The sequence below is a fragment of the Mustelus asterias genome, chromosome 5 (assembly GCF_964213995.1).
Source record: "Mustelus asterias chromosome 5, sMusAst1.hap1.1, whole genome shotgun sequence".
Taxonomy (NCBI): domain Eukaryota; kingdom Metazoa; phylum Chordata; class Chondrichthyes; order Carcharhiniformes; family Triakidae; genus Mustelus; species Mustelus asterias.
The window spans coordinates 30586915-30606516 of record NC_135805.1 but is presented as its reverse complement, the minus strand read 5'-3'; the positions used below and the strand labels follow the sequence as shown (position 1 = coordinate 30606516).

The 19602-nt window shown below is 40.2% G+C and overlaps 1 protein-coding gene across 3 annotated transcripts in view; it reads right to left on the bottom strand.

Annotated features, from left to right (window-relative positions):
• Positions 1-19602, bottom strand: part of wasf1 (WASP family member 1) — a 128027-nt gene that overhangs the window by 107612 nt on the left and 813 nt on the right. The window lies entirely within an intron of this gene.

Genomic DNA, 19602 nt, shown 5'->3' with positions numbered 1-19602 from the left:
GCCTATATCGCGAGGGGGATAGAATATAAAAGCAGGGATGTCTTGATGCACCTGTACAGGGCATTGTTGAGGCCGCAGCTGGAATACTGTGTGCAGTATTGGTCCCCTTATATGAGGAAGGATATATTGGCATTGGAGGGAGTGCAGAGAAGGTTCACCAGGTTGATACCGGAGATGAGGGGTTTGGATTATGAGGAGAGGCTGAGGAGATTGGGTTTGTACTCGTTGGAGTTTAGAAGGATGAGGGGGGATCTTATGGAGACTTATAAGATAATGCGAGGGCTGGATAGGATGGAGGCGGAGAGATTCTTTCCACTTAGTAAGGAAGTTAAAACTAGAGGACACAGCCTCAAAATAAAGGGGGGTCGGTTTAGGACAGAGTTGAGGAGGAACTTCTTCTCCCAGAGGGTGGTGAATCTCTGGAATTCTCTGCCCACTGAGGTGGTGGAGGCTACCTCGCTGAATATGTTTAAAGCGCGGATGGATGGATTCCTGATCGGTAAGGGAATTAAGGGTTATGGGGATCAGGCGGGTAAGTGGTACTGATCCACGTCAGATCAGCCATGATCTTATTGAATGGCGGGGCAGGCTCGAGGGGCTAGATGGCCTACTCCTGCTCCTATTTCTTATGTTCTTATACAGACACAAACCAGCGTGAAGATTTACCACTATCTTAACACCAAGGTTTCGCGCTTGGCTGAGGTCAGTTTCAAAGAGTTTTCTTCCTGGATGAGGAAGTGGAAGGGTGGGTTGGCAAGTTTGCTGATGACACAAAGGTTGGTGGGGTTGTGGATAGTGTAGAGGGATGTCAGCAGTTGCAACGAGACATAGATAAGATGCAAGACTGGGCGGAAAAGTGGCAGATGTACTTCAACCCAGATAAGTGTGTGGTGGTTCATTTTGGCAGGTCGAATAGGATGAAAGAATATAATATTAAGGGTAAGACGCTTGGCAGTGTGGAAGATCAGAAGGATCTTGGGGTCCGGGTTCATAGGACGCTCAAAGCAGTGTCGCAGGTAGAGGCTGTGGTTAAGAAGGCGTATGGAATGCTGGCCTTCATCAATAGAGGAATTGAGTTTAGAAATCGGGAGATAATGCTGCAGCTGTATAGGACGCTGGTCAGACCCCACCTGGAGTACTGTGCCCAGTTCTGGTCGCCTCATTACAGAAAGAATGTGGAAGCCATAGAAAGGATGCAGAGGAGATTTACAAGGATGTTGCCTGGATTAGGTGGCATGCCTTATGAGGATAGGTTGAGAGAGCTAGGTCTTTTCTCCTTGGAGAGGCGAAGGATGAGAGGTGACCTGATTGAGAATCCACTCTTGTCAATACCTCTCAACATCTTGTACATCTCTGAGGCTTTTACCCAGGGCTGAAATGGTTGCCATAAGAGGACACAGGTTTAGGGTGCTGGGGAGTAGGTACAGAGGAGATGTTAGGGGTAAGTTTTTCACTCAGAGGGTGGTGGGCGCGTGGAATCGGCTGCCAGTAGTGGTGCTGGAGGCGGATTCGATAGGGTCTTTTAAGAGACTTTTGGATAAGTTCATGGAAGTTAGTAAGATAGAGGGTTATAGGTAAGCCTAGTAGGTAGGGACATGTTTGGCGCAACTTATGGGCCGAAGGGCCTGTTTGTGCTGTAGCTTTTCTATGTTCTATCTCAGCCTTGTGTATACACAAGAACTCTGTCTTCACAGCTCTGTGGCAAGGAATTCCAAAGATTCTCAAGCCTCAAAAAATTCCTTTTCATCTCAGTCTTAAATTGGTGCCCCTTTATTCTGAGACTGTCACATCTGGTTCTCGACTCTCCCATGAGGGGAAACATCCTCTCAGCATTTAGCCTGTCAAGCCCCTTAAGAATCCTATATGTTTCAATGAGATCACCTCTTATTCTTCTAAATTCCAATGAGTAGAGTCCCAACCTGTTTAACTGTGGGCAGCACGGTGGCATAGTGGTTAGCACTGCTGCCTCACAGCGCCAGAGACCCGGGTTCGATTCTCGGCTTGGGGGTCACTGTCTGTGTGGAGTTTGCACGTTCTCCCCGTGTCTGCGTGGGTTTCCTCCTGGTGCTCCAGTTCCCTCCCACAGTCTGAAAGGCGTGCTGATTAGGTACATTGACTAGAACAGGCGCCGGACTTTGGCGACTAGGGAAATTTCACAGTAACTTCATTGCAGTGTTAATGTAAGCCTTACTTGTGACTAATAAATAAACTTTACTTTACATAAGACAATCAAGGATCATCCTCGAGAACCTTCTCTTATCTGCCTCCATTGCAATAATATATTTCCTTAAATAAAGGGACCAAAACCCCAGATGTGGTCTCACCACTACCTTGTACAGTTACAGCAAGACTTTCTTTATCTTATTCAACCTCCTTGAAATAAGGACCAACATTCCATTAGCTTTCCTGCTGCACCTGTGTACTAGCTGATTGGCCCATTCTGCGCTGTATTTGACACAAAAACTTATTAATGGGCCTAAGGCTGTCAATTGTATCCTTGAAAAGTGCCCCCTCTACCACAGATTACCCTAAAAGGCAAGGTATCTCAAAACTTTAGCAACAGATGAAGCTAGCCGTTTCACGCTACTACTATGCAGCAGCACCATGAGTAGTATTCGCCACTAACAGGAAGCAGCCGTCATGCCATAAACATATTCTGCCTGTCACATAAATGAGTAATGTGGTGTATGAATTTCACTGCCAGGTATGTAGGCCGTATATCCCAAAGACTGGTGGATCACATCAAACAGCGTATCCCTTCTGCTGTTCACGATGGGCAAGGTACAGACTATACCCAAGCAGCCCATGCTTGCAAAACTCAAAATACTCCAACATTCAATATGATTTCGCAATTGGACAATAACGTTTGCCACATAATAATTCTGAGCACACTGGAGACTATGGCAACCAATTTAAGAGAGTCAGTTGGGCTCGCAGTACTAAAAGCTACATACATTACACAGGACCCTTTTCTTTGCAGACAGAAAGAACATGTACACACACATGACAGCCATTTGATGGTTCATTCCTCAGGGTATTGCCTTGGCCAAAGTCAAGCTGCCTGGTTTAAATTTAAAATAATGCTTGACAGTTAACTGTCAGTTCCCATCATTTGGTGCATTCTCCGTGGCAACATCTCAACAAGAGTTCACTTGCCAACTAATCAGCACTCTTCTCATACAGTAAAAATGTGTTGTTTTCCCTGACGTTGGTATTCTTGTGAATTATCCAGATGCATGCAAGACAAAAGCCTTTGATAAAAAAGTCCTATTTTTTGGCAATATTTAAGATCTGCACTACCAAACAACTACCAGCTTACTGATTCACCTTTATCTAACCTAGAAGCTGCATCTTCAAAAAACTCAACCATTTGACTCTCATAGTATCATTTTTTGTGCATGGTAAGACTTTCTTGACATTAATATAAATTCCAGCATTTCCCTCATGTCAGGCTAAATGGTCTGTCATTCCCAACATATTTTCTCCCTTCGTTCTTGAAGAACGGTGTTCCATTTGCCAACTTCCAATTCTCTGAAACTGTTGCATAATCTAGGAAATTTTGGGAAATCATAACCAGTGCATCCAATATGTAGGTACCCCTTTTAAGACATATGTAGATCCTCCTGATCTGGGATATGTCAGATTTTAGTCCCTTAAGTTTGTTCAATACTTTTTCTCTGCTGAAAAAGTGACTTTAAGCCCCGCACTCTATTAACCTCTTGGATTACTCTACTTCTGGTATGCAATTTGTACTTTCTACTCTGAAGATTGATATGAAATAGTTGCTCAAAGTCTGCCAATTCCTCATCGTAATATTGTTTGTGTCTGTCACTAAGGAACCAAGAGTTACTTTAGCTTCTCTCCCCCTTTCTACATACTTGTAAAAGCTTCTACCACCCATTTTTATATCACTCGCTAGTTTACTCTCATTATGTTTATTCCCTTTTTATCAACATTTTGGTGGCCCTTCGCTGGTTGCGAAAACACTCCCAAACCCCAGTAAATAGTCTTTGCCAGATTATAAGCCTCTTCTTTAATGGAATACTATCTTTAACTTCCCTACTTAAGTGACACATGAATCTTTCTTGCTGAGTTTTTCTTTCCTAATGGAATGCATTTTAAAAATGGTTTCCCAGCGCTGGAAAGAGTGCAGAGGAGATTTTCCAGGATGCTGCCTGGTTTGGAGGGTAGGTCTTATGAGGAAAGGTTGAGGGAGCAAGGGCTGTTCTTTCTGGAGCGGAGGAGGCTGAGGGGAGACTTAATAGAGGTTTATAAAATGATGAAGGGGATAGAGTGAACGTTCAAAGACTATTTCCTCGGGTGGATGGAGCTATTACAAGGGGGCATAACTATAGGGTTAGTGGTGGGAGATATAGGAAGGATATCAGAGGTAGGTTCTTTACGCAGAGAGTGGTTGGGGTGTGGAATGGACTGCCTGCAGTGATAGTGGAGTCAGACACTTTAGGAACATTTAAGCGGTTATTGGATAGGCACATGGAGCACACCAGGATGATAGGGAGTGGGATAGCTTGATCTTGGTTTCAGATAAAGCTCGGCACAACATCGTGGGCTGAAGGGCCTGTTCTGTGCTGTACTGTTCTATGTACCAACCATACCTTTCAGTCTATTTACCCAATCAACATTAGTCAGCTCTCATCTCTGAAGCAAGAACAGCCTTTGCTGCACAGAGAAAATAACTGTTGATGAGGAAAGAATTCCTTATTCACAGAACAACTTCAGTATTTGCAATTTCACAAAATATATATCTGCAACTAAATCAAGGTTAAAAAAAAAAGCACTTGTTGCAAAAAAAACCATTTGTAAGTTATATTGTGAAATTTACAGATGGCAGTCTGAGCACCACAAACATGATTAATTGGTATACTATGTTGGAATCAGGATAACAAACTTAATGTTCTTATCTGTGCTTCCCAAAGATGATATTTAGATGATTAAAAAAGTACCATGATGGCAATCTTGTCATGGTTTGATAACATGCAATAAATCATTCACATATTGGGTTTATAATAACGTATTTTATAATGGAAATATCCAGAAACCTGGGAAAGTAGAAAACATGCATGTTCAGCAAATTACCAATGCAAAACAAATCTAATTATTCTGCTGTTGGAAATTAGACAACTGTATAAATGTAAAGAAACAATTTTGAAGTCAAGCTAGCTTGTCAAATGACAAGCTATTAAAAAAATCCTCCTGGCCATTGGCAAATTTCTCCCCTCCTTTAGATACTGATTAATGTTGGTTATTGATCAATGGATAAATGTCATTTAATGGAGGAAGGGATGGCGGGAGAAAAGGAGGATGGAAAAGTACAGTCAACCCTGATTTTGCCTCAACTGATATCTATATGCAGACTTTTGACTATAGGTCACAGAGTGGCAGTGGCAGCGGCAGCAACCCTAGCAAACTTGACGACTTCACAATGTCAATGACTATTCCCGGTGACTGGGCAGAGATTAACTCAAGCATATACTGAGGATGGATGCTGGCTGTTCTGTATCACAACAGAAAACAAGGTGTGGCATTTCATGGAGAGGGGAAACAAACCTAAGACACTGGTAGTTATTCTGACACCAGTAAGAGATGATTTTCAAATTTCTAGAGACCCCAAACTTTTGTAGAGCACTAAAAATGCTAAACATTAATTTGATATAATTTGCAAAACATGCAAATATGTAGATACTTTTTATAGTGAGATAATCTAAATGTGTTAACACATAGCAATTATAAAACATGCCATCTAAACTGTACCAAAGTCATTAACTCTATTATCCAAGGTGAACTAAATTTCCCAAATTATAATAGTGCATGGAGTATGCAAAAAGAAACTGGCCCCGAGAAAGCACCCACATACCAGCTTACAATTTTGCAGTACAGTTCTTCTGTACACATTACATTGTGCTTCTAATGACAAGGGCAATTGTAACTATTTCGTTCCAAATCATTATGTCTAACTTAAAATATGTAACGTCCAGTAATAACAAATATTTAAGTTTTAAAGCACATTTTATAAAAAGCCAATGCCCGAAATATCTACTTTTGTTCCAGTTAGGTTAAACAAAGGGAAAATTAAATATTGGAGTACAGCTAATAAGTATCTGTCTGAAAGGATAATAAAAATACATCTACTTGTGGTTTAGTTTTTCTTGCATAATATTCAATAACCCTAATTAAGACAATTTTACTCATCGCTCCTACTTTGATAGACTGAATAAATTGTTGCACATCATTGTAACCAATCAAGGATAATGTCATTTGTGACAAGTCAACAGGATAGCAAACCTACTCCAGTTACAGTAGTAATTTTGTTTCCAACTGAGGTTGTGAACAGCACTACATGTATACAAATCTTTCTTTTAATAAAGTGCTTTCCAATGAATGGATTATTTTTCAAGCACTGCAATTGTTCTAAAGGCAAACTATGCTGTAAATATTTGACAATGCAATACTCTACAACTGGCAATGAATGCAAGTTAGAAATCATTCCAATACCTATTAGATACTTCCGAATGAATACACATTTTTAACTTAATATCCTCACTCAAATGTTCCATAGTTTAGACATTTTTAAGTGCAGTAAATTGCAAATGCTTGTTAATTTCAATAATTTACAGAATATTTGAAAGCAATAATCTATTTTTGGTGGTATTATTTGCTGAATAAACATTGGGTAGGACACCAACTAGTGCTATTCTACACTTTCCATCCATTGGAGGGAGTGGATAGGACCTTCAATAATGCCAGCCTGGACTGACTTCAAATTTGTAATTGTTACAAAATACAGACTTCTCATTGGAAAGCAGGGTACTGAGAATTCAAAGTCCTGGCAGTCCTTGGGAGTTTCCATGCACAATTCAGCATTTTAAGCTCTTCTGGCCAAGGGGAGACCTAGCACACCTGCGCAAAAAGAAAATCAGGCTGGGAAAACAAATCATGTGACCAGAAGAGTGGCACTATAGTGGAGAAGAGTGCCAGGCAGGGGAAAGGAAGAGGTCCCAGCTGTAAAGCAGAAAAAGGAGCAGAGAAAGAGGCCCCAATCAGAAAAAGGGCTGCAGTTGGCAGACTTTAAGTGGCGAGGGTCTGAAGAATCACTGAAGATCTAAGAATTCAACAGAACTCAAGTGCTTCTGGGCTGCGATGAAAGTAACCCTTTGGAACAGTAGTGTTCTTATGTTCTTATTTGTGAAGTGTTTTATCTGTCTGACCTTAGAAAAATTTGTTGATTCAAAAGCAGTGGAATCTTGTGGCTTCATTCACTTTGCAAGCATCTGGAATATCAAACCAAACCTTGTCTAAAAAGGTTTTTGGTCCTGAACTAGATTGGACCAAGCATTTTGTGGATATGGTCTGAAATCGTAATATAATAAAACTCAATACACAAATGTACAACCAAAAAGTGATCAGCACTGTCAAATAGTTAACAAGTAAAAATAAGTTTACAAACCAAAATGTTAAATAAGTTCATCATAAGCGGAACTCATTTCTCCAACACCCACTTAAGTGAAATTAACACACATGCAAATTAAAGGTAAAAACTGTTTTGAGGCTATTGTATTAAGCATGCTCCCTAAAGAGCCTAACAGGTACAAGCAAATCACGCAAAACTGACCCAAATTTAATTAAATAGAACTTTCCAAGATTAATGTTAACTCATTATATAAGGAAACTGAGTATGATTATCTCCAACTATACTTTATTACTTTGCTTGATGAGCTCACATAAGCTTAAACAAAAATATACATGATTAATATGATTGTCAAGTTGCTACTCTTAATACTAGTTTTAATGTTTAAAACACAATCCATGTTGTATGGCGAGTTCCCAATGTCAAAGAATTTCACTACCTCTTTCCAACATTCAAACCATTTAAAAACAAACTAATTGCTTGCAATGAAATTAATCAATATTAGTTTTGATCATCTGATCAGCACTGTAACATGCAGTTAACCAACTTAATTAGTGGAGCTGCAGGAAGAGAGGCAAAAGTGAGGGGCAGAGGTAAAATAGAAAAGGTGACAGGTCGATGGGGGTGCAGTGGAAGAGAGAAGGAAGTACATGAGGGGTGGAGAAAGAGAATAGTGCAAGAGCTGGTGTGTGGAAGGAAAGTGTGCGGAAGGAAAGTGCACAAGTGACAGATAGCACAGTGCGTGGTTTATATTTAAATCAATCATGGTAAAACAACTGGGCTGTGAAATTCTCATCATAATTCCAACACCAATAAAAAGATTTTTTTTCTAATACTGGTTGAGACATGCAACCAGCTTTAACAATAAAAAATGTAGAGCCATTAGAAATTTATTGCAATAAATAAGCTGAGTGTATTTCAAAATCCACAAACATTCAGTATTCAAAAAGAAATTAAGATTTTTTGTCAGTCTATAGTCCCATTCTTACACCATTCTCTTTCCTCACTCCAACCCACTCGAAAAAAGTGAAATGTCAGGGGATAAGTGAATCACACATAATAAAACTGTCAGGCTTAATGCATCACAGACATTAGTCAATTTGATGGGGCTTGGGACACAGATAGTTAAGCACTAATAGAATTTCTTTGGATCCAGAGTTGGAAATGGAAAGATAATGGTAAGTAAAGGAACGGAGGGAGAGAATTGGCATGGAGAGGAAAGAGCAGAGCACAGGCACACAGCCAGCACCAAGTGGCTAGGTAGAATTCGAATCCTCTACCGCACAGAGCAGAGGCGGCGGGGGGGGGGGGGGGGGGGGGGGGGAGAGAGAGAGAGAGAGAGAGAGAGAAAGAAGAAGAAAGAGACTCCAATGCTGACCCACCCACCTGGATGTCAAAGCATACAGAACAGGATGCTTATGTCTGATACCAAGAGCTCAATGCTGCAGAAGGGCTGGGGTGAAATTAAAACCCAAATTAGGAAAATAAAAAGGTCGTGAAAAATATCAGAAAGTAAAATCATTGAAAATTCAAAGTCATTTTTCAAATTCACAGAGCAAGATGAAGGCCAATTAGAGGCCAAAAAGGTAACTTGTATGTGAAGACAAATGTGGACATGATTCTTGATGAATACTTTTGAAGGACAAGAGGCATTGGTGTTGATGAGGCTGATAGATTGGACGTAATCAAAATAGTGAGGCAGAAAATAGTGTTTGGCCTATTTGAATGTGGATAAATCACTAGGTCCAAATTTTTAAAATTATTTCATGCTTTGAGAGCATCACTGGCAAGGTCATCGTTTAAAGTGTCTGAAAGATGGCAGTGAGCCACCTTCTTGGACAACTGCAGTCCATTAGATACACCCACAGTGCTGCGAGGGAGGGAGTTCCATCAGCTTGAAGCTCCCCGCTGGAGTGGAACTAACTTACCAGACAAGCAGGAAACTATTCAACCTCCAACACCTCCAGGTTTGAACCAAGACCAAACCAACTCGGTGACTGACAGAAGTTGCAGTACGCAGATAGCACCTGTGTGCACACAAATGCCAAGACCGAGCTACAAGCCATTGTCAATGCATTCGCTGAGGCTTATGAGAATGGGCCTCAGACAAAAACATCTGGAGAACAAAATATCTCTGCCAGTCCACTCCTGCTGCACAAAACTACCCCCAACCATCAAGATCCACAGTGAGCCCCTGGACAATGTGGATCATTTCCTATACCTCTGGAGCCTCCTCATGGCAGAAGCAGACATCAATGATGAAATCCAGCATTGACACTGGGTCAGCCAGTGCATCAGTGCAGTCTCCGGATGACTGAGGAACAGAATGTTCGAAGACTGAGACCTCAAATCCAGCAACAAGCTCATGGTCTACAGAGCAGCCATGATTCCCAACCTCCTATATGTAACAGAAACATGGACAATGTCCCTGGAGAGATATCACCAATGTTGCCTCAGCAAAATCCTGCAAATCCACTGGTGTATCCTTTCCCAAGCCAAAATCCCCAGTAGAGGCACTGGTCATGCTCAATCAGCTGCGATGGACGGGCCACATTGTCCGCATGCCTGACAAAAGACTCCTGAAACAAATGCATTACTCCAAGCTCTGCAAAGGCAAGCAATAGGAGAGCAGAGGAAACACTACAAGGACACTCTGAAAGTCACCCTAAATAAAGGCAACATCCCCATTTACACGCAAGAATTGCTTGACTTAGAACACACAAACTGGAGAAGAAGCACCGTGCAGGTGCCAATCACCTCAAACATCACCGGGTGAAGCATGCGGAGGTCAAGCGTAAACACCCGGAAGAGCGCAAAATCCAGAATGTCCCATCCACCTCATGAAACACCACCTGCCAAATCTGTGGCACAGAATGTGGCTCCAGGATTGGACTATTTAGCCATCACAGAACTCACCAACCTGGAGTGGAAGCAAGTCATCCTCGACCTGGAGGAACTGCCAAAGGTGGTGGTACACCCATAGTACTGCGAGAGAGGGAGTTCCAAGGTTTTGCCTCAGTGACAGTAAAGGACAGGTTATAGTCCCAAGTCAGGGTGGTGTGAGATTAAAAAGAGAAGCTTGCAAATGGTGGCAGTTCCATGCGCCTGCTGAGTTTGATGGTCTAGGTGATGGAGGTCACATGTATGGAAGATGCCATCCAAGGGGATTTGGCAAGTTGCTGCACAGCACTTTGTAGATGGTACACAACTGTAAGGTTGTGCAGAAAGGGAGGACAGCCTGAGAAATTACAGGCCAGTTAGTCTAACTTTGGTGATGGACAAATTATTGGAAAAAATGAGACATGGCATAAATTAATATTGACACAGGTGCAGATTAATTGAGGACAGCCAGCAGGAGGATCACATTGGACTAACATGACTGATTTTTTTTTTTGAGGTGATAACAAGAAGGTTGGTGTGAGTAATGCAGTTGTCGTCATATACCTGGATTTTAACAACGCCTTTGACAAAGTCCCATATGGCAGACTGATGAATAAATTATAAGTTCATGGGATCAAAAATGATCTCAGAGGCAAGAAGCAAAAAGTAATGATTAAAGGGTCTTTTGTTACTGGAAGGTCAATTCCAGTGGTAACGATTTAGACTTAAATTTAGGGGGCATGAATGATCAAAATGTTTACAGATATGAAATTAGCCATGGTTAATAGTGAGAAAGAAAGCTGCCAACTGCAGGAAGACATTAAAGGACTGGTCAGGTGGGTAGAAAAGTGGCAAATTAAATTTAAATGAACAAGTATGGAGCAATGCATTTGGAGAAGAAAACCAAGCAAGGAGATACATATTAAACAGCAGGATTCAGGAAAGCATAGTGAAAAGTAGGACCTTGGAAGTGGAGTATGTATACAGATCATTGAAGATAGCAAGACAGGTGAAAAAGGTACAAGTAGTAAATGCAAAATACTAAGCTTTAGCCAAAGGAAAGAGGGCAGGGAGGTTATACTAGAACTGTATAAAACACTAGTTAGACCAGAGTTAGGGTACTGCATACTGTTCTGGTTACCTCACTGCAGGAAGTAAATGATCATTCTAGAGAAGGGAGGAGATGTGAGAATGCTCCAGAAATTGAGAATTTTAGCTACCAAGCTATGAGGAAAGATCAGACAGGCTGTTTTTTTTTGGAATAGAAGAGGTTAAGGGGAGATTTCTCGTAAGAGCAAGGTCAAAACCTAGGGAATATGGATTTACAGTAATTGTTGGAAGAATTCATGGATAGTCAAGGAGGAGGGTGTTTGGGATCCAGAATTAATTGTCTGGAGTCAGAAACCCCGTGCAAATTTAACACGTGGAAATGCATCTATATGCTACAGATCAATAACTGAAAGGCTGAATTAAATAGCTTGTTTGGCCACTGTAGAGATAATGGGTCAATTGGTCTCCTGTGCCATAAATCTTGTGTTTCTATAATGAAAGATTACATTTTCATGTGTCCTTCATATTTTGGATGGCCAGAAGCTATGTAGGAACATACAGCATCCAAGATTTGGATAGTAACTCGCAGACAGCACCAGGCATAATTGCTATTTTACTTCCCTGCAATTTCCTCTTGCCCTATGAGATATGAACTCCTCTAATTCTTTTCCCAATTATATCACTTCATCATTGGTGGCCACACATTCAGCTGTCAAGGCCCTAAACTTCAAAATTTCCTCCCTCAACCATTTTTGCTTCTCTACCTTTCTTTTCTCCTTTAAGAGGTCCCTTAAATGCAACCTCTTTTACATTGAAATGTCCATAGAAAATAGGAGTAGCCCGACTCCACCATTCATTATCAAATTCAATACCCTGATCCCACCTTCCTCTCATATCCCTTTAGCCCCATGAGCTATATTTAATTCCTTCTTGACATCATACAACGTTTTGGCCTCAACTACTTTGTGGTAGCAAATTCCAGATTCACCACTCTTTGGATGAAGAAATTTCTCCTCACCTCAGGAACATTTCTTCTGAATCTACCCTGTCTAATCCTGTTAGAATTTTTAAAGTTTCTATGAGATCCCCTCACTCTAACCTCCAATGAACATAATCCTAACAGACTTAGTCTCTCCTCATAAGACAGTCCTTCCATCAGCCTGGTAAACCTTTGCTGCACTCCTCCTATAGCAGAAACATCCTTCCTCAGATAATGCCACCAAATCTGCACACGATACTCCAGGTGTGGCCTCACCAACACCCTATACAATTGCATTAAACATCCCTATTCCTGTAGTCAAATCTTCTTGCTATGAAGGCCAACATACCATTTGCCTTCTTACTTTCAGCAACTGATGCATGAAGACACCAAGGTTTTGCCGAGTATCCATCTCAATTTAAACCCAAATAATAATCTGCCTTCCAATTTTTGCCTTCCAAGGGCACATTTATCCACATTATATTGCATCTGCCATGCATATGCCTACTCATTCAGCCTGTCGAAATCATGTTGAAGCATCTCTGCATCCTCCTCACAGCTCACCTTCCCATCCAACTTTGCACCATTTGCAAAGAATTCCAGTAGATTTGCCAAGCATTATTTTCCTTTCTTAAATCCATGCTGACTTTGTCTGGTTATACCACTGCTTTCCAAATGCTGTGCTATGAAATCCTTGATAATAGACTCTAGCAACTTCCCCAGTACCGATGTTAGGCTCACTGGTCTATAGTTCCCCATTTTCTCTCTACCTCCCTTTTGGAATAGCGGGCTTACATTGGCTACCCTCCAATCTGTAGGAACCATTCCAGAGTCCAAAGAATTTTGGAAAATTACCAATTGATCTATTTCTAGGGCCACTTCCTTAAGTACTCTGGGACGAAAATGATGAGACTCTGGAGATTTACCCATCTTCAATCTTAATATCTACAAAATCATTTCTCTAACACTGATTTCCTTCGGCTCCTCACTAAAACCCTGTTTCTCTCAGAATTTCTGGTACATTATTCACATCTTCCTTTGTGAAGACAGAAGTATGAATTTAGTTCCCAAATCATTTCTTTGTTCCCAGTTATGAATTCCATTTCTGACTGTAAGGGACCTGCATTCGTTTTTGTCAATCTCTTTCTCTTCACATGCCTGTAGAAATGGTCAGTTTTTACGTTTCCCACTAGCTTACTTTCAGAGTCTATTTTCCCCTTCTTAAGCAATCCCTTGGTCCTCCTTTGCTGAATTTTAAACTACTCCAAATCCTCAGGCCCATTGTTTTTTTGCTAATTTGTATACTTCTTTTAATCTAATACTATCTCAAATTGCCCTTGTAAGCCATGGTTTGGCCACAGTTCCGATTCCACTCTTATGCCTTTTGTCATCTGCCCTAATATCTTATGTAGTCCATATAAAATAAGTTTTTCTAAAAAGTGTATTTAGTGTCACAAGACGACTTATATTAACACTGCAATGAAGTTACTGCAAAAATCCCCTAGTTGTCACACTCCGGCGCCTGTTTGGAACACAATTTAACATGGCCAATGCACCTAACCAGCATGGCTTTCAGACTGTGGGAGGAAACCAGAGCACCTGGAGGAAACCTACGCAGACACAGAGAGAACATGCAGACTCCACACACAGACAGTGACCCAAGCTGGGAATCAAACCAGGGTCCCTGGCACTGTAAGGCAGCAGTGCTAATCACTGTGCCACCGTGCTGCCCCAGCTAAGTGCCTACAAGTTTTTAATGGGATAAATGTGCGATACAAAATATATACCGTTGCTGTAGCAGAAAAAAACTATTCTGTGGATTTATATTACTTGGAGGAGTTTGGATTTAAAATGTCATCCTTGCAATGTCAACAACTAAGTTTAGGAGAATGAAGAAAAGGGAGAAACTTTGGTTCTACGTCCATTTTGTGGCCAGACATCTCTGGAGCAATTGATACGAATATTATAGTTTAGTAAATGTACACATTTTTGAATTCAAAAAATATAGAATTGATTTCCATTTCACCAAGAAACAAAAACCAAGATCAAAGTCTTTAGTTTTGTTCCCCAGACAAAAACCCAACAGGATTAATTCAGTGACAAGACGGGCCATTACACACAAAAAGGTTTTATATTCCGTGACAACACATGCACAAAAATGGTTACTACACTGTTGAACCCATAAACAATTCAACACACACTAACAAGTATTAGATAGTCTTAAGTGATTGGGCAATAGTATGGTCAAATTGCAAAAATTCCCAGCCAAAAACCAGTTATAATGAATATAGTGGATACTGAGCTTCTGCTAACAGTACCACAGTGGACCTCAATGTAATATTCATTAAAACCAGACATGAAAGGAATAAATTCACATAACTGTAGGATGGGCAGGTGGGGGAGTCCAGATTAGTATTCAGACAGGATGATTGAATCAGTATACTTCAGACAATGGAAGTTAGTTTGGATATTACACTGATTGTTCATTCGCTACTACTCTGATTAACTTGATCATTTAAGCTCAACAGGAGTAATTGTAGGTTGGCGTGGTAATACTGCCTAGAGTCAGAATGAACATAAAAGGAGAAGAGCAGAACCCATGTTCAGGGTCAGCCTGGTCCAACAAAAGCTACACGAAAGCAGCTGTGGATATAGCACAACACAGTAGTTTTGAGGTTCATCCTGAGCTGCTCCATAACATAGGATTCTGAGCTCTACACGCATTTCCAGGCAGGCAGGCAAAGATAAACATCAACTGCTGCTGAAGGGCCAAAGATGCTCTTTGGTCTTCCAGCGTTAAGAGTTGTCGAAGTGCAGCAGATTGGCACATTCCAAGTTCCAGAACTCAGGACCACTGTGCAGTGGCTGACCCAAACTTTGCAGGTCCAATGGGGCAAGGTCACAGTTTAAGACTCTCCCTTAGTATAACGAAGGGATGGAAACAGTGTAAAAACCCTTTGGGCTGTATATTTGACAAAACATTGTTAATATAACCTGCAACTGTAAGTGTGACGAGGCAACTCAAAGTGCCACACAGTATGTAGAAAGTTGATCAAGTTTGCACTTTATGTAACTGTTCATAATGTACCTTTACAAATTTTATGAATAAAGTATCCATTCACAGGAAAAAACATTTTTTTCCAGTTAAAAACTAACTGGAAAGGAAATAAAACCAAAAAATGAATATTTCTTCAGATAGCTAGGATAGAATAGTGCTTTTTGGTTGCAGTGCATGTTGCTGGAAATATTGAAGTGTAAAGCTGCTACTTTTAGTGAATCATACATGTATATCCATTAATAATAAACCAGTTTCCAGATTAGTCACTGACATGCTCTTACCAGAGTATTCATCATTTTGGCTGATACAAAGATTGGAAAAGGGCACATAAAAGTATTAAGTTTATGATATCCAGATTTTATGTCAAAAGGGACTCATGGTTACAACTCCCTTGACTACACAAATCAATATTTGGTAGTGTGGGTTAACTTTGGTGAGTGGAAAGATGGGATCTGCTTATGGGTGTGTCTTACATCAATGAACCCAAGAATGGACCAACAGCAAACCCTGCTTGGAACCATACTCTTAGTGAGCAAAAGGGTAAAGAAAAAGAAAGCCTTGTTCTGAATAGAAATCACAACATTAATTCATTGATTTGGAAGTTGTGTCATTTTCATTTATCATTTGGCAATGATTTAAACTTTTTATGACAAGCAAAGCCATTACTGCCCATGGCAATATTTTGCATAAAGCACAGTATACAGCCTTACTGTGCTAGTATGAGCCTTGTAGGACTTAAAATTACTGTTCAATATATTTTAAACGATTGTCATTAATTAATAATGCACTATTATAATCAGTCTTTGATTTAAATAAATCCATTGAATTGCACTGTTTCATATATACATTGAATTGCACCATTTCATATTTGGCACATCCAGTGAATTATCTACATACTCAAGACCAGATGGAATATGTACTTACAATACTGCATCTGAATTGCAAATGAGCTGATAAAGGATAGGTGTTACCCTTTCATGATAAATAATGATCTGCTCAAATTCAGAGAAGCCATAACTAATCTTATGTACATTTATCAAATAACCTCAATTCATGATAAATGTCAAACACGTTTCCTTATTCTCTCAATTTGTATTTTTCCAAGTCAAAAAGCAAGATAATGAAGTGCCTAATGTTAAAGGAACTGCTTTGCAAGTTAGATTGTTTGACAATATTATTTGGTGTAGTAAAACAAGTAGACTAGTGCAGCAAAATCTGTGTGCAAAAGAGTATGATTTCACTATGAATCATATTTTCTGTATTTGTTTATAACAATATGCAAGACATTTAATGAGACATACAGAAATATTAAAATATTTCTCCACAAATTTTAAGATTCGTTTTTAATGAAAACCACAATATGTTCAAAATTTTGATTTTTAGTAAAGTCAATTTTATTTATATCTTGATATTCTCTGCCTACAAACACAGAAGATCTTTCACGTTTCAAATTGTTTAAACCATTTCACAAATTCATGAACACATTAATAGCCACCTTTTAAAACATTTGGTGAAATTTCCCATGCATTGGCAGCCAAGACACAAAGTAAAAACCTATGTTAAAAGGATCAAGCAGAAGTATATGACATATCTTGGCTCAGAGTTTGACCATGCAAGCCTTAAATGCAAATTTCATAAAGTTATGTTGGGTCAAAATGGATGCAAAAGTAGGCATAGAATTTAGGTGTTACAGAAAAGTTATTCTTTAGTTCTTTTAAATTTATCTTCATTGAAATCTGCTTTGTATTTTCTCTGTCCTTGCATTTTTATGGCTTCAGCAAGTCATCTAAAAATTTAAAACTGCACAACTGCATGTTCCTAAACATGCAGCATTTCAAGAAGACAGCTCACTGCCACCTTCTCAAGGGCAACCAGGGATGGGAAATAAATGCTGGCCAGCCAGCGACATCCATGTCCCATGAATGAAAATAATTTTTAAAAATGTGGCACCTTTTGTGGAGAAACGGTTAGCTCACTTGGAACATTTAGTTTTAATACTGAACATAACTAAATGGCGATGGGTCCACGTTTTCCTCAGTTCCTGATGCAACTTGTTTATTGACATTGAACAGTAAACAGGGAGCCAAATGGGCACTTAAATGGGGGAAAGAAAGGACTGTCCAATTTGGCTGCCCAAGACATGCTCGCCTGATTGACCTACTATTGCCACTCTTAAGCTCATGTGAAACACTGTTGCTAATACCCAACACGTAGCAAGTACCATTCATTTCCATTGACACTGTCTACACTTCCTGCTGCCTCGGAAAAGCAGCCAGCATAATTAAGGACCCCACGCATCCCGGACGTACTCTCTCCCACCTTCTTCCATCGGGAAAAAGATATAAAAGTCTGAGATCACATATCGATCAATTCAAAAACATCTTCTTTCCTGCTGCCTGGATTTTGAACTTTTGACTGGATCTACCTTGCAATAAGTTGATCTTTCTCTACACCCTAGCTATGACTAACACTACATTCTGCACTCTCCCCTTTCCTTCTCTATGTATGATATGCTGTGTCCGTATAGCGTGCAAGAAACAATACTTTTCACTGTATATATGTGACAATAAATCAATTCATTTTTCTGATATTCAGAAAACTTCAAATCATCCTGTTGTTCAAGTTCCTCCATGGTAATTCCTACCCCAATGCCATACCCTCTCTTCAGACTTCTCCAGCCTCATGTGCATATCCCCAATTTATTTTCCATATCATTGGTTGCCATGCCATAGGTCTAAGCTCTGGAATTCTCCCCTTAAAATGTCTCTATCTTTAACCTCCTACAAGTTGCTCCTTAACAGGTGCCTTTCGGTTACGTGCACTAATATAGTTCATTGTCCACTATTTGTCTGTTAATACTTGTATTGTTTCCCCTTGGGACGTTTTCCATTGATAAAGGTGCTATGTAAGCACAAGTGAATGCTGAAATATTACCATTAGCAGAAAGGGAGATGCGTTTCAACCACAGGAAAATCTAAACTTTGCAAAAAAAAGCAATAAAAACCAGTAACAGATATCATGCTGATTTGAGAGAGTAGTTATGAAATAGGACTGAACTCAAACTGATAATTTCCCTTCATTTGAAGCTGCAAGCTTGGGAAAATAGTCCATGTTAATTTATACTAGAAAGAAATTCAGGAACATTCACAATTACGATTTATGTTAGTCGGATCTGTAAGTCGCTTTTAAAAATAAATCGTTGGTGCACATTTAAAAGTCGTTTGCAAATCCAGCTTTGCTTTGTAAAAAGATCCATAAGCATGTAAACACAGTACTCTACAGTAGAACAAAAACCCAACGTATTAATATTGGGCTTTTAAATCTTCTTGCTTAAATTTCCTACCGCTCTCTGCTCCATTCGTTTATAGCTGATCTCAATATTGAGACACTTCAAAAACGAGGCAAGACCCGTGTGGGAAGATCTTAAATTGAGACAAAATACTCAGGGAGTCCAGGTCTGCGATCATCCTCTGGTGTGGGAATCAAGTACTGCGGGCGGCAGAGTTTAAAGCTTCAATTCAGCCTTCTCAAGCTCAATTTGTGGGTCAAGGGGGGCGGGAAGGAACACAGTCGAGAAAACTTGCTCACCAGCACTGGCACTAACACGGTCAATAACAGCAACACAACAAGCAGGACGTTTCTCACACATCCCAATCAAAGGTGTTTCATACACAATAAATTAGCCACCGTCTGTGCTCTGTGATACACCACTTCAGTGCACATTGAGTACTGCCCCTGAAAAGGATAACATTTAAAACTTCACAGATGGTAGGGCTGCACACCATTCACAAAAATGCACAGCACCCCCGTTAGACCGGGTCTGGGAAAGTGGCACTTGTCATTGTAAATCTGAAGGGGAGGAGACGGTGCAGAATGTAGTGTTACAGTCATAGCTGCGGTGTAGAGAAGGATCAACTTAATATAAACTAGATCCATTCAAAAGTCTAATGGCAGCAAGGAAGAAACCTTCTTTTGTATGGGGAGATCGCAAGATAATTCCCCCATTCATCCATCCCTATACTTTGCTGTGGAAATTGAGTGGATGGGGAAATCTCAAAACCCAACAGCAAAATGATTCAGAACAGAAAATAATTCAACAATTTTGCAATCCAGAAAAACGGGGGAAGGAAGAGTCCCTGCTTCCAAAAAGGTGCCATCTCAATGGAGTGTGTGTGTAAAAGAGAGTGTGAGGAGTTGCAGAAAGCTCAG